We start from the raw sequence: 12,205 nt of genomic DNA, 5'->3' as shown, positions 1-12,205 counted from the left end.
TGCAGGGGCGTGATCCAAATCTGAAATGTCCTCCTACTACCTACACTATGGTCCCAATCTGCAACAGGCGCCCTGCACTCATTGAGAGCAAAATTATAAAAGCAGCGGGCGGGTTCACACGTCACACTAACCCACCCAAAGAATAAGCCACCATAGGTTGGCTGTTTGCTCACTCACGTGTAGGGATGTACAAATCCCCTTACCTTGAGTCCGCGGGGGGATCTGCAGGGGGGGGGAGGCAATCCGCTCCTCCCCACCCCGGAATCCTTGCTGGCTGGCTCCGCTCTGCAGTGAGTCCATGGAGCCGCCGTCCGGCTCCGTTCCGCAAGCGATACAGCCGCCATTGCCATGCCATATCGCTGTTGAGCAGAAACAGGAAGTGATCTAGACGCAAATGGCGTCCGCTACGCCATTTGCGTCCCTGTTCCTTCTCTTGATAGGCTACGCGTCTGTATTTACATAGATGTTTACGTAGCCTATCACGAGGAAAAACAGGGATGCAAATGGCGTAGCAGATGCCATTTGAGTCCAGATCACTTCCTGTTTCTGCTCAGCAGCGATACGGACAGCAATGGTGGCCATATCGCTTGTGGAACACAGGCACCGGCGAGGAGGATTCAGCTCCGCAGTGGTCTGGCAGGAGGCGGAAGTGAGTGGGATCATTCCGCCATGGCCTCATTGGAGTCCGTCACGGAATTCTTGGACATCCCTTCTCATGTGACAGATGATCCAGCACTCTGTGGCTTTCCATGGATTGTTTCCTCCCTCAGTCCCCCTCCATCCTTCCACTGGCTCCCAGCATGTGTCCCAGGCACCTTTGCAGCAGAATTCCTAATCTCCTCATTCCTTCTCCCAGCACACTTTCTGAAAGTGATCTGCTGAGGTTGCTAGAAATTGAGGGGAATTACACACACACACACACACACACACACGCACGCACACACCAGATTGCCAAATGGAATTAATTTTCTGAGCCCTTATGAACATGGTAACACATCTGCAAACTTTTTTTCGGGGTCTTGCGTAAGTGGGGAAGAGCACAAGACTGCCTGTCCATGATTTAGCCCAGCACCCTGACATACCCCTCTAGTCCATGTCCTTGTCAGTGTCATCCGCCACTTCAGGCTTGCCTTGCTAGCCAAGACCATTTTTTTAGAGGCTGCTTCACATATTACACCTGCCTGAAAAGCTCCTTCTCATGCAACCGCCATCCACTTTCAGCTCCCACCCCCTCGTGTTTTTCATTTCCTTCCAGTAGTCTCCTTTGTTAACTGTCAGATAGATAGAGAGAGAGGGGGGGGTTACAGAGGAGTGCCGAGGTCAGTAAGGAGATGCACATTTCAAGGCAGAGCAGGGAGTGAGGAAGATCGATAAAGATAAGCAAATTTGATTTCCAGGCAAAGAGATGCACATTTCAAGGAAGAGCAGGAAAACAACGTGGAAAATTATTCAAATTTCATAGCAGCAGAATTTTGCATGTGCACACTTGCGCAAGACCAAAACATAAAAAATAAAAATGTGTTGTGAATGCATTCAGGTGTCAGGAACGCCTTGGCGGCCTCTCTCAGTAGATTCCAATAGCCAACTCAAGACACAGACAAAAGAGAATTCTTTTCAAAGCTTTAATCCCATTACAACTTAATGACTCTTTCAGATGCTAATCACCAGTGGCTAAAGCAAGGAACAGCAGCGTGGTGGCCTAAGCTTCAGGCAGGCAGTTGATCCCCGTTTGAAAGAGAGGCACTTGAAGACCCAGAACTTATGGGCTAGGGAGAGATCCTCCCTCTTTCCCTTGGGTCCATGGGAGGCGGCCGTTGCTTACACGCCAAACAGGCGCTACACATCCTTTCCGCGCCCTCCATCGCTCGTCACTCTTTGCATCTGCGTCGAGCATCTAAGAAGCTCCCCTCCCGCACTCCCTCACTACCCGGGTCACTAACTATCTCTGGAATGCCGGCAGGAGGAATCTCTGCCAGGTGCTGAGCCTGTAAGGGATGAGCTGCTCCACTCCCACGGATTGCTTTTCCTCCTCAGAATCAGAACTGCTCTGGGGCTCTCTGGGCTCAGTTTCCACCCTGACATCAGGACACTCTCTGATGTCCTTTCCTCAACATTTTTGGAGTACAGGGTGGAGGGCAATGAGAAGGGATGAAGGAGGATGGCACCAACTCTAGCAAGGTAGCAAGGAGCACACTTACTGGGGGGCTCTCCAGCCATTCCCAACAACCCACGATGAAGTTGCCCTACTGTTTCTGGATGTCACAACAAGCCACCCTGAAAATAAGCCACCCTGAACAGCCCACCTACAAGCCATGGGCTTTCACAGTAGCTTGTTCATGAAAAAGAAACTCACCTTGTTTAAACCACACTGAGTTTAGAAATCGCAGGGTTTGGAAACCACACTGGGTTTGGACATCACGACAACCCACCATCGGGGATCACCAATAGTAGGTTGTCATGTCATGTGAACCAGGTCAACGTAGGTCCAAGAAACAAGTGTTTTGGCCCTCCGATCTCAATGTGGGTACAATGGCAGGTGCTAGTTACAGCCATTAATGCAGAGAAACTCCAATGCAACCCAGGAAAAAAAAGCTTGATTTCTATGTAGGGTTTTGAGACCAGTTGGAGAAAAAAGAACAGCCCTACGGGTTGATTTCTATACATTGGACAGATATAAAAAGTCAACGTTTAAAGAAAAAGCATGATATGTAAACTTCCAGTAGGACCACTGGCCAAGGTCCTGCTCCTGTTTGAGGAATTATGGCATACATTTCTTCCCCTGGGCTGCACATCCCAGCAAATCTCATTCATGGAATCATAGAGTCGGAAGGGGCCATTGCAGCCCTCAAGTCCAACTCCCTGCTCATTGCAGGAATCCAGATTAAAGCATCCCTGACAGATGGCTGTCCAGTCTCGGCTTGAATACATCCAGGGATGGAAAGCCCAACACCTCTCTAGGCAGTCGGTTCCATTGTCTGATAGCTCAGATCGTTCAGAACTCTTTCACCTGAGATCTGCCTTCCTGTAACTTAAATCCATTAATTTATGTCCTACATCTTGGATGATAAAGAACTGGCAGTGGCCCCCTGCTGTGTGACAACCTTTTAGGTACTTGTAATGTACTATCTCCCTTCATGGATCACTGCCTTGGTGTGGCGAAGGGGCTTGCGTAACTCAGTGAAGCCATAAGCTATGCCGTGCAGGGCCACCCAAGATGGACAGGTCATGGCAGAGAGTACTGACAAAATGTGGTCCACTGGAGAAGGAAATGGCAACCCACTCCAGTATTCTTCCCAAGAAAACTCCATGGAACGTATCACAAGGCTAAAAGAGATGACACCGGAAGATGAGCCCCTCAGGTTGGGAGGTGTCCAATATACTACTGGGGAAGAGCAGAAAGAATTTCCACGTAGCGTCAGAAAGAGTGAAGTGGCTGGGCCAAAGCCGAAAGGACACTCAGCTGTGGATGTGTCTGGTGGTGAAAAGAAAGTCTGATGCTGTAAAGAACAATATTGTTTAGGAACCTGCAATGTCAGATCAATGAATCAAGGTAACCTGGAGGTGGTCAAACATGAGATGGCAAGACTGAACATCGACATCTTGGGCATCAGCGAACTAAAATGGACAGGCATGGGCAAATTTAATTCAGGTGACCATCATATCTACTACTGTGGGCAAGAATCCCTTAGAAGAAATGGAGTAGCACTCATAGTCAACAAAAGGGTGGGAAAAGCAGTACTGGGGTACAATCTCAAAAACGATAGAATGATCTCAGTACGAATCCAAGGCCAACCATTCAACATCACAGTAATTCAAGTCTATGCCCCAACCACTGAGGCTGAAGAAGCTGAGGTTGATCTGTTCTATGAAGACCTACAACACCTTCTAGAACTAACACCAAAAAAAGATGTCCTCTTCATCATAGGGGATTGGAATGCCAAAGTAGGAAGTCAAGAAATCACCGGGATAACAGGCAAGCATGGCCTTGGTGTACAAAATGAAGCAGGACAAAGGCTAATAGAGTTTTGCCAAGAGAACACGTTGATCATAGCAAACACTCTTTTCCAACAGCACAAGGGGCGACTCTACACATGGACATCACCAGATGGTCAATATCGACATCAGATTGATTATGTCCTTTGCAGCCAAAGATGGAGAAGCTCTATACAGTCAGTCAAAACAAGGCCTGGAGCTGACTGTGGCTCAGATCATGAGCTGCTTCTTGCAACATTTCGGCTTAAATTGAAGAACGTAGGGAAAACCACTAAACCATTCAGGTATGACCTCAATCATATCCCTTATGAATATACAGTAGAGGTGAGGAATAGATTTCAGGGATTAGACCTGATAGACAGAGTGCCTGAGGAACTATGGACGGAGGTCCGTAACATTGTTCAGGAGGCAGCAACGAAATCCATCCCAAAGGAAAAGAAATGCAAGAAAGCAAAGTGGCTGTCTGATGAGGTTTTACAAGGAGCTGAGGAAAGAAGGGAAGCGAAAAGCAAGGGAGAAAGGGGAAGATATATCCAACTGAATGCAAAGTTCCAGAGAATAGCAAGGAGAGACAAGAAGGCCTTCTTAAATGAACAATGCAAAGAAATCAAGGAAAACAATAGAATGGGAAAGACTAGAGATCTTTTCAAGAAAATCGGAGATATCAAGGGAACGTTTGTGCAAAGACAGGCATGATAAAGGACCAAGAAGGCAGGGACCTAACAGAAGCAGATGAGATTAAGAAGAGGTGGAAAGAATACACAGAAGAACTATACAGGGAAGATCTTAATGTCCCTGATAGCCATGATAGTGCACTCACTGAACTTGAGCCGGACATCCTAGAGAGTGAAGTCAAGTGGGCCTTAGGGCACAAGACCACCTGTCCACAATTTAGCCCAGCATCCTGACATACCCGTCTAGTCCATGTCCTTGTCAGTGTCATCCTCCACTTCAGGCTTGCCTCGCTAGCCAAGTGTTTATCACTTCCCTCCAGTGGTCTCCTTTGTTAGCTGTCAGACATATTTATATATATGGGTTACACAGGAGTGCCGAGGTCGGAAAGGAGATGCGCATTTCAAGGCAGAGCAGAGAGTGAGGAAGATCGGTAAAGATAAGCAAATTTCCAGGCAAAGAGATACACATTTCAAGGAAGAGCAGGAAAGCAAAGTGGAAAATTATGCAAATTTCATAGCTGCAGAATTTTGCATGTGCACACTTGCGCGAGACCAAAACGTAAAAAAACAAAAACGTGTTGTGAATGCAATCAGGACACTTTCTGGTGTTCATTCCTCAACATTTTTGGAGTACAGGGTGGAGGGCAATGAGAAGGGATGAAGGAGGATGGCACCAACTCTAGCAAGGTAGCAAGGAGCACACTTGCTGGGGGGCTCTCCAGCCATTCCCAACAACCCACAATGCAGTTGCCCTACTGTTTCTGGATGTCACAACAAGCCACCCTGAAAATAAGCCACCCTGAACAGCCCAACTACAAGCCATGCGTTTTCACAGGAGTTTGTTCATGAAAAAGAAAACACCCTATTCAAACCACACTGGTTTTAGAAATCGCAGGGTTTGGAAACCACACTGGGTTTGGACATCACGACAACCCACCATCAGGGATCACCAATAGCGGGTTGTCATGTCATGTGAACCAGGTCAACGTAGCTCCACGAAACAAGTGTTTTGGCCCTCCAATCTCAATCCAGGTGCAATGGCAGGTGCTAGTTACAGCCATTAATGAAGAGAAACTCTGATGCAACCCAGGAAAAAAAAGCTAGATTTCTATGTAGGGTTTTGAGACCAGTTGGAGAAAAAAGAACAGCCCTATAGGTTGATTTCTATACATTGGATAGCATGGAATCATAGAGTCGGAAGCCCTCGAGTCCAACCCTGTGCTCAGTGCAGGAATCCAGATTAAAGCATCCCTGACAGATGATTGTCCAGTCTCGGCTTGAATACGTCCAGGATGGAAAGCCGAACACCTCTCTAGGCAGTTGGTTCCATTGTCCGATTGCTCAGATCGTTCAGAACTCTTTCAACTGAGATCTGCCTTCCTGTAACTTAAACCCATTAATTAATGTCCTGCATCCTGGATGATAAAGAACTGGCTGTGGCCCTCTGCTGTGTGACAACCCTTTAGATACTTGTAACATGCTATCATATTCCATACACACACACACATACACACACACACACACACACACACACACAGGCTTCTCCTCTCAAGGGCAGACATACCCAGGCCTTCCACAGCTTTTCCTCGTAGGACTTGGCCCCTGATCATATTTGTTGCCCTTCTCTGAACTCATCCCCAGTTATTGGAATCCTTCTTAAAGTGTGGTGTCCAGAACTGGACACACTCTTCGAGGTGATGTCTCACAAGCACAGAATAGAGTAGAATGAGGGCTTCCTGTGAATTTGAAACTGTAATTCAATTGATGCAACCTAAAATGTCAAGGTCATTTTTAATGTTGCTTCCATCTTCTAAAGCATAAGCTATCCCACCCAATTTGGTGTCATCTGCAGATTTGAAAAACAACCCACCCGCAGCCTTTCTTCAAAGTCACTGATAAAAATGTTGACGAGCACAGGGCCCAGCAGCGAGCCCTGGGGCACCCCACTCAATACCTCCCTCCAGTTCGATGAGGGACCATTAATGGGCACTCTCTGAACATGGTCCTTCAGCCAGCTGTGTTTCCACTTAGCAATATTGCCTCCAGTCCACAATTAACGAGCTTTCCAATAAGGATATCAGGGGGCACATTGTCCACTGCCCTGCTTGAGACAAAATCTATTGCGTCCACTATATTTCCACAATCTACTAAAGATGTTGCCTGATCAAAAAATGAAATAAGATTGGTCTGGCAGGACTTGCTCTTGAAAAATCCAGGGTAGCTTCCAGGGACACTTGGTCAGTGTCAAGCTGTCTACAGACTGAGTGCTTTGCAGTCTGTTCTAGATTCTTTCCTTGCACTGAATCATAGGGTTGGAAGGAGCCTGCAAGGCCATCGAGTCCAACCCCATCGAGTCCACCTCTCTGCAGCCCAGCTGCAGGGGCACAAGCAGGAGGGTGCTACTGCACTCATGTCCTCCATGGGGCTTCTCACTGGAGAAGCTGGTTGGCCACTGTTTGGAACAGGATGCTGGACTGAGACTGGACAGCCAATTAGAAGACTGAATGAAAACGGTAGCAGTAAAACAGCATCACAAGCTACCCATTAAATGCCTGGAAGACCAGCCGCCGCCGCCGCTGGCGGAGCCATGCCGCCCAGAAGATCTGCCCCAGGGAAGTCTCGCCCCGGGGGGATCCGCGGGGGCGGGGGGGTGGCCGGCCGTTCCGCCACAGATTTCGGGGGGCTGAATGCACTGGCATTCGGCCTCACCAAGATCCGTGGCGGAATTCTCTGACATCCCTACCTGCTTCCCCTCAGGACCAACAGGACTGGATGGAAGCGACCCGATTCTGTTCAGCCTTCAGATGACAAGAACACATGGAGACACAGCCTGCGCACATACAACTGATCCACAGCGATGCGACGTTGTTCAAAGGTCTCCTGGTTCTGCCCATTCTCCCTTGCTGCCCCTTATGCCAGGCACTCTCTTCCCAGAACACCTGCATGATGCCACCTCTCCCCCTCCAATCTCCTCCTCCAAGAGGAAGCTGAGCGATGCTGGGAAGAAGGCAAGGTGGCATGCTGAGTGGGTTAGCCGAAGGCCCCTCCGCCACTGCGCTAACCTCTTCCCAGACCTGCTGCGCGTGAGGGGTGTAAGACAGACTGTTTCAGCTGGGCTGAGCTAGCTGCAGCCTGCACTTAGAGGGGCAAGGAATGGGATCGTTGCACCCAGCTTTCCTGATTGTGTGTTTGTAGTTCCTCCTCTTCTAGAGACCTACAGCCGGTCTGGAGCAGGCGACGTGCACTGCGACTGTAGCCTGGACTATAAGAAGAGGAAACTCCCACTTTTAGGAGGTAGCAACAGATGGCTGTGGAGCATTATGAAGACCATCGTTCGGGGATCCAGGCTGTGCTAGAGATGACGATTTTAATCTTTCCCAGTTCTTTTGGGCATCCAGTACATAGAACCCAGGGCTCGAAAGAGAGAAAACTCAAATCTGAAGATGGCGGGATCCGCTCCTCTGGGATTGGTATCTTAAAGCTATTCAATACATGCATTCAACGTTTCTTGTTTTGTGGGGACAAAGTTCACATTAACGTTTTCAGAAGCATGTAGAGGTTAAAACAGCTATTTTAGATTGCCTGTTCTCTTCACCCTGGATTTTCAACCAATAATGTTAAAGCAGGAACCTTAAAAAGACATTTTAAGTAATTATAATTTAAATTTCAGGAATTGTATTTGTATATGTTGTTGTTGTTGTTGTTGTTCAGTCGTTCAGTGGTGTCCGACTCTTCGTGACCCCATGGACCATAGCACGCCAGGCCTTCCTGTCCTGCGCTCTCTCCCGGAGCGTGCTCAAGTTCATATTCATTGCATCCGTGATGCTATCTAGCCATCTCATCCTCTGCCGTCCCCTTCTCCTTTTGCCTTCAGTCTTTCCCAGCATCAGGGTCTTTTCCAGGGAGTTTTCTCTTCGCATTAGGTGGCCAAAATATTGGAGCTTCAGCTTCATTATCTGTCCTTCCAATGAGCACTCAGGGTTGATTTCCTTTAGGATGGACTGATTTGACCTCCTTGCAGTCCAGGGGACTCGTAAGAGTCTTCTCCAGCACCACAGTTCGAAAGCATCAATTCTTCGGCGCTCAGCCTTCCTTATAGTCCAGCTCTCACAGCCATACATTACTACTGGGAAAACCATAGCTTTGATTACACGGACCTTTGTCGGCAAGGTGATGTCTCTGCTTCTTACTATGCTGTCTAGGTTGGCCATAGCTTTCCTCCCAAGGAGCAAGCGTCTTTTAATTTCATGGCTACAGTCACCGTCTGCGGTGATCTTGGAGCCCAAGAAAGTAAAATCTGTCACTGCTTCCATTTCTTCCCCTTCTATATGCCAGGAAGTGATAGGGCCAGATGACATGATCTTAGTTTTTTTAATGTTGAGTTTCAAACCAGCTTTTGCACTCTCCTCTTTCACCCTCAACAAGAGGCTCTTGAGATCCTCTTCGCTTTCTGCCATTAGGGTGGTATCGTCTGCTTATCGGAGGTTGTTGATAATTCTCCCGGCAATCTTAATTCCGACCTCTGATTCATCCAACCCGGCATTTCTCATGATGTACTCTGCATATAAGTTAAATAAGCAGGGTGACAATATGCAGCCTTGTCGTACTCCTTTCCCAATTTTGAACCAATCGGTTGTTCCATCTCTGGTTCTTACTGTTGCTTCTTGACCCTCGTACAGGTTTCTCAGGAGACAGGTAAGGTGGTCTGGTACTCCCATCACTTTAAGAATTTGCCACAGTTTGTTGTGATCCACACAATCAAAAGCTTTAGCGTAGTCAATGAAGCAGAAATAGACGTTTTCCTGGAATTCTCTTGCTTTCTCCATGATGCAGCGAATGTTGGCGATTTGACCTCTAGTTCCTCTGCCTCTTCGAAACCCAGCTTGTACTTCCGGTAGTTCTCGGTTCGCATACTGCTGAAGCCTAGCTTGTAGGATTTTGAGCATCACCTTGCTGGCATGTGAAATGAGCGCAATTGTGCGGTAGTTTGAACACTCTTTGGCGTTGCCCTTCTTTGGAATTGGAATGTAAACTGACCTTTTCCAGTCTTGTGGCCACTGTTGAGTGTTCCAGATTTGTTGGCATATTGAATGCAGCACTTTAACAGCATCATCTTTTAGGATTTTAAATAGCTCGGCTGGAATACTGTCATCTTCGCTAGCTTTGTTGTTAGTAATGCTTCCTAAGGCCCACTTGACTTCACTCTCGAGGATGTCCGGCTCAAGTTCAGTGACCGCACTCTCATGGCTATCAGGGACATTCAGATCTTTCCTGTATAGTTCTTCTGTGTATTCTTGCCACCTCTTCTTAATCTCATCTGCTTCTGTTAGGTCCCTGCCTTCTTTGTCCTTTATCATGCCCGTCTTTGCACAAAACGTTCCCTTGAGATCTCCATTTTTCTTGAAGAGATCTCTAGTCTTTCCCATTCTGTTGTTTTCCTCGATTTCTTTGCATTGTTCATTTAAGAAGGCCTTCTTGTCTCTCCTTGCTATTCTCTGGAACTCTGCATTCAGTTGGGTATATCTTCCCCTTTCTCCCTTGCTTTTCGCTTCCCTTCTTTCGTGAGCTACTTGTAAAGCCTCATCAGACAGCCACTTGGCTTTCTTGCATTTCTTTTTCTTTGGGACGGATTTCGTTGCTGCCTCCTGAACAATGTTACGGACCTCCGTCCATAGTTCCTCAGGCACTCTGTCTATCAGGTCTAATCCCTGAAATCTATTCCTCACCTCCACTGTATATTCATCAGGGATATGATTTAGGTCATACCTGAATGGTTTAGTGGTTTTCCCTACGTTCTTCAATTTAAGCCGAAATGTTGCAAGAAGCAGCTCATGATCTGAGCCACAGTCAGCTCCAGGTCTTGTTTTTACTGACTGTATGGAGCTTCTCCATCTTTGGCTGCAAAGGACATAATCAATCTGATTTCGATATTGACCATCTGGTGACGTCCATGTGTAGAGTCGCCTCTTGTGCTGTTGGAAAAGAGTGTTTGCTATGATCAGCATGTTCTCTTGGCAAAACTCTATTAGCTTTTGTATGCATTATTTCCCTTTAAAGGGAGTATTTGACTTCAGCTTTTCTTTTTTATATCTTAGACTATGTTGTACCTTAGTAGGGCTTTAATAAGGGCAAGAGAAAGTGTTAGGTCTGCTGCAGGGATGGTGGATCTCTCTATGCCCATAGCTAAACAAAGTAAACTAGAAAGCTTCTTCGTCCATCTGAATAATGCCTCAAATGTTAAATCTTCTGCCATGCCTGTTTCTTTTAAAATGTTTGAATTGTTTTAAGATGGTGTTCTGTTCTTTTATCTTGTTGTTCACTGCTCCAAAATATTTGATGTGGAGCGGTGTATAAATATTGCAAATGAATAAATCAATGCCCACTCACCATCGGTATGAAATTCTTGCACAAGATTACCAACCAAAGTTCACTGGCTCCAATCAGAAGATAAATGCAGCTACTTGTAGAACCTTAGCATCAAGGAAGAAAAACCAAGCGAGCCCCCTCTGGAATGATATCACTTTATTTTGTAAGCTGTAAATCAAACTTACGCAAAATTAGATGCAGTTTAAACTAAATTAGACAAATCGGTGTCTATGATAACATCTTCAGAGATAAGGGTGGGGAGAAAATTTCAGGCATGTAATTCTGATTTTTAGAATAAGATATGGAAAAATGACATCTGGACATCTGACCAAGGGAGAACATAATGTTGATGAGTTCACTCTTCAGCCTAACAACATAGTTTTGTCTGTTTGCCATTATAAGGGTTCTCTTCCCTACGAGACATGTGTCTCAATGGCCAAACTAAATTCAGCACCCTTACTTTCTGTGCTTTTTAGTGAGATTGATATCTTATCAGTTGAGACAATTGTTGGAGCTTCCATTCCCCCCCCCCATCATTATCCTGGCATCTTCCTCCCCGAAGACACCTTCTCTACTAATAGGAACTTCGGGCTGTGCCAGGAGAAGGGCATAATTCCGTCACCGTCCTTCATCAATAAACAAGTAAGAACTCTTTCCCCCAAACTTACTATTGGAATGATTGCAGGGAAAACTTAAGAGAGGCAGAAAGTGATCTGATTGGGAGTAAAATCTCCTTGGATTTGGGGCTGAGCAGACGCGAAGCTATAGCAGAAACCAGCAAGACATAAACAGCCATGCCTCTGAAACCGAACCAGGAAGGAAGATTCCTCTCTTCTTTCTCTGATTCTGGTGAAGAGGCACTAACGCGACCCTATTCCAAACTTCCCCACGACGAGCAGGCCTATGTTATTAAACTGCTCTCAAGAATGAAGGACTGTCTTGTGTGGGGCAGAGAAAAGCATCGTTTTGCAGCCCCCTGCCATCTTCATTTCTTCAGAATGTCTCTGAGCCCACCGTGTGACCCAGAGGCATTCACTGGAAAGGAAGACCGCGCAGCTGGATGGAGACCCCCGCTGAGCTCTGAAGGGATCCCTGCTGCTGCTTAGACAATGTGTTCATTAGAAAACAGTGGGAGGGGTGGGGCACCTTGGCGGTATCATGAAAGATGTCCA

Source organism: Heloderma suspectum, chromosome 4 (genome assembly GCF_057233095.1).
Source record: "Heloderma suspectum isolate Gila_16-S chromosome 4, 16-S_ref, whole genome shotgun sequence".
Classification (NCBI taxonomy): domain Eukaryota; kingdom Metazoa; phylum Chordata; class Lepidosauria; order Squamata; family Helodermatidae; genus Heloderma; species Heloderma suspectum.
This window is presented reverse-complemented; position numbering follows the sequence as displayed.